This window comes from Ovis canadensis, chromosome X, assembly GCF_042477335.2.
Source record: "Ovis canadensis isolate MfBH-ARS-UI-01 breed Bighorn chromosome X, ARS-UI_OviCan_v2, whole genome shotgun sequence".
Classification (NCBI taxonomy): Eukaryota; Metazoa; Chordata; class Mammalia; order Artiodactyla; family Bovidae; genus Ovis; species Ovis canadensis.
Window position 1 is genome coordinate 56,303,874 of NC_091727.1, and position 4,436 is coordinate 56,308,309.

Consider the following 4,436-nt stretch of genomic DNA (forward strand, 5'->3'; position numbering starts at 1 on the left):
GGACAATGTCTGGCTATTTAATAAAAGTGGTCCATCATTATTATCTCTCTTCTTGGCTATCACTGAATTATTGTTTCTGATACTGCAAGTCAGACAACCCCACTCCTGGTGTGATAGAGGGAGAAAAGGATTAAGCACCAGTGTCTGAGATGGTTACTCCATGGATTTCAGAGTTTAGTCTTCATAACTGCCTTGAGGATCCCTGATGGACTCAGAAGTGCTCCTCAGTCTTGATTTGCAGAGAAGTCTTTATGCCTATAAAAGGCAGACAGAAAGAGCAATATTCCCAGCATGTATTAATTCAGATGACTCCAGGAAGGATTCATACCCTACAGAATAACATTCCCTCTAGGTTAGGGAGCTTTTTATGTAGGTAGAAGCTTTTCTTAAACCAAAGGAGTTGGTAGGTCTATGGACCTTACTCTCCAGATGGGAGTTCTTACACTGTAATTGTGCTTACAGTAAAGCGTCTGTCTACAATGTGGGAGACCTAGGTTCGATCCCCGGGTTGGGAAGATCCTCTGGAGAAGGAAATGGCAATCCACTCCAGTACTATTGCCTGGAAAATCCCATGGAAAGAGGAGCCTGGTAGGCTACAGTCCATAGTGTCGCAAAGAGTCGGACACGACTGAGCAACTTCACTTTCATTTTATCAGAAACCAAAGCACCCTCATATATGTATCTTTACTTATGTGCATATTATGTAAACCACAGTACAATATACAAAAATAAACACTAAATGTGAGATTCAGATAAAAAGCATCTGTTGCTAATCATTACATCTCAGTGTACAACAGACTCTCAGGGCAAGTTTTGTTGTTTTTGGAATGTTTGTAAATCCATAATGCAAAGTAAAAACAAAAGGGTAATCTCTCAGTCTCCACTTCCTTTCCTCCCATTTGTGTCTCAATCCCGTTGGCCTGGGTTGCTTCTGGTGCAATTCTACTGAATATGCTCTCTAGTATTGAATCATGTGGGCCCTTCTCCTATCATCATCTTTCTTGACCTCTGTATAGTAGTTGACACTGGGGACCAGGCCTTTCATATCTCCAGGTTTTCCTTCTATCTCTCTCATTATTCATTCTCCTCCTTCAACAACTTGTCTTCCTGTGCCTATCCCTTAAAGATTGCTGTTTCTAGCGGTCCTAGTCACAATGCCCATTTTATATGTCTGCAAACTTTCCCAGGGAAATCTTCTCTACTCTCATGGCCACAACTACTACATTGATGATATATACATTTTTACCTCCAACCTACACGTCTCTCCTCTACTCTAGACCCGTGTGTTCAACTATTTACTGGATCTCTTCAACCAATTTATGGCCCTGTCATCTATCAAGTCACCTAAACTGGAAATCTGGGAATCCCACAAAACTTTTTCTTCTCCCCAGTAACCACATTCAATTAGCCACAAAATGCTGTTATAATCTTCTTTAGAATTGCCTCTTAATCATATTCCCTCCTCATTACTTCCACTGTCACTGTCTTTGTTCTGACCCTTATCACTTCTCACTTGGATTTTGCTGACAGCCTTCTAATTGCTCTCCCTGCATTCATTCTTGCCTCTTTCCAAACTGTCCTCCATGTAGTTGTTGGAGTGAACTTTGTCAGTCATCAATAATGTCATCTGATGTTTCTGCCTATGAACATTCAATGCTGTCCAAGTTCTTTAAGGAGGTCCTTCATAATCACCCTAATTTCCCCTTCTAGCAAGATCATTTGACATTGCTTCAGTCAAACTGAACTTGTTACAGATCCTTGAACATTCTGCTGCTGCTGCTGCTAAGTCGCTTCAGTTGTGTCCAACTCTGTGTGACCCTATAGACGGCAGCCCACCAGGCTCCACCGTCCTCGGGATTCTCCAGGCAAGAACACTGGAGTGGGTTGCCATTTCCTTCTCCACTGCATAAAAGTGAAAAGTGAAAGTGAAGTTGCTCAGTCGTGTCTGACTCTTGGCGACCCCATGGACTGCAGCCTACCAGGCTCCTCTATCCATGGGATTTTCCAGGCAAGAGTACTGGGAGTGGGGTGCCATTGCCTTCTCCACTGAACATTCTAAACCCCTTTATATTTCTGTTTCTTCACAAATACCTTTTCTTATGCCTGGAATGACTTTTCCCTTTTTCTCTTTCTTTGAAACATGTCTCAAATGTCACCTCCTTTATGAACACTTCTCTGGTTCCCCTCGAGCAAAGATAGATTATTCCTCTTCTGAGTTAGCATTTCATCTAGGCATCTAATCCTATTATTCTGTATTTCAGTGATCTGTGCATGCTTTTGTCTTAAAGAGAGATCTGTCTATGGAGCAGTAGTAGTATGGAAGGCAATAAATTGTAGGTGGCACAGTGGTAAAGAATCCCCCCACCAATGCAGGAGACTCACAAGACAAAGGTTTGGTCCCTGGGTTGGGAAGATCCCCTAGAGAAGGAAATGACAACCCAATCCAATATTCTTGCCTGGGAAATCCCATAGACAGAGAAGCCTGGTTGGCCATGGTGGGGGTGGAGGGTCCCTCCCATAGGATCACAAAGACTGGACACAACTGAGTGACTGAAGACAACACATGGCACATGTGTCTTTACACCTTCAATACTTATTACAGTAACTGGCATAGAGTAGAAGCTCAATTGATGCATGGTGAAAGGGTGAATATGGTTGACTGCCTAAACAGGCACTAAGCCAAAATAAACAAAATTAAGAAAAACTACTCCCTATCCAGAGTTGCATGCATGCATTGAGACTCGTTAATTAGTTGAAACTCAAACGTCTGGGTTCACAGTCAATGGCTACATGAACTCTATTCTAAAGGTGCCTAGGGCAATAATGGAAGATACTATAGCAGCAACCTAAACTATAATAACCCAGAAACTAAGTTACTTAGTTACTTATGGCACTGTGATTTTTTTTTTCATTCTTTAGTACATTCATTCTCAGTGCAGAAGAAAAACATTCACCCTTAAGGCTAGTGGTGGAGGTGGGAGTGCAGGGGGGGAGTCAGGATTAGCTGACTTCTTGAGTCTCATTCACACATTTCAGTTTCCATGGAGGAGAGAGAGAGAATACATATGTGATATCATCAAGATTACAAAATCTTCCCTCATCATCCTTGTCTCCAAATAAGTCAAATCTCTTTTAAGAACTCTATCCTCAAACTTCCACTCATCCACCTTCACTAGTCAAATAAAAAAAGACTTTCATCAAGAGAGGAAAATCTATGATACTTCAGTATGTAGTCAATCAATCTAGTCATCTCTTTTATCATCATACCAGAAGTATGTCTTGATGAAGCTTAATATAGCACAGAAGAAAGAGATTTACAGAGAAAGACTAAAAATCTAACCAGAATTCAGCAGAAACAAAATGGTTAAAGGCAAAGAGTGAGTCATCTCTACAAGCACTGCCATAGCTAGTGGTACCTAGGAAAACATGGACATGCATGCAAACCTCACCTGTGTTTGAGACAACAACCTGACTTTGTTTTCAGTGCCTTATGTTCTCACTCTACTGATTAGCATTGTGGGGAGGGGGAGGTTCGATGAGGACCCCACAAAACAGAGTTTGATCTTCTGCCGTGTACTGAATTGTGTCTCATGAAAATTCATTATGCTGAAGCCTTAACCCCTAATGTGATGGTATTTGGAGGTGGGGCCTCTGGGAGGTAATTAGGCTTAAATGAGGTCTTGAGAGTTTGTTTGGAGAGGTCTGACAGAAAACAACAAAATTCTGTAAAGCAATTATCCTTCAATAAAAAATAAATTAATTTTTTTAAATGAGGTATTGAGGGTGGAGGAATTAATGCCCTTCAAAGAAGAGACAACAGAAAGCTTGCTCTCTCTTCACTGTATGAGGACACAGTGAGGAGGCAGCCATTTGCAAGCCAGGAAGCAAGCTCTCACCAGAACCCAGCCATCTTGATCTCAGACTCCCAACCTACAGAACTGTGAGAAATAAATTCCTATTGTTTAATAATGTCAACCAGTTTATTACATTTTGTTATGGCAACCCAAGCTGACTAAGACATCCTCCTAGGTTTTCCCAAGGGTCACAACCCCAAGTAATTAATTGTGAATTAATTTAGTGTATACTGTTTATTCCCAGTTCTCCCAACTATTCCACTTCTCAAGAATCTCAGGAAAAATTCCAAATTGCATTAAAAATCACTTCTCCCAGATCCCCTTGTTTGTCTTCCTGAAAGCTATGTTCACGTGAACAGTTTAAGACATTTCCATTCTTAAGTGCTTTATTCCCAAAATTGTACATTAGCTTACAAAGTCCTCTTCATCTCTATTCTAAGTCTCTATTTCTCCTGAAGAAGTTGTGGAGTAGAATAAGGCTGCAGTTCTGTGCTGCAGATGGAATAAAGCATAAGAAAGGATTTTAAAAGGAGAGAATGGCAAGGCAAGAATGGGAGGAAGTGGTTTATGGGCAGGGGAGGG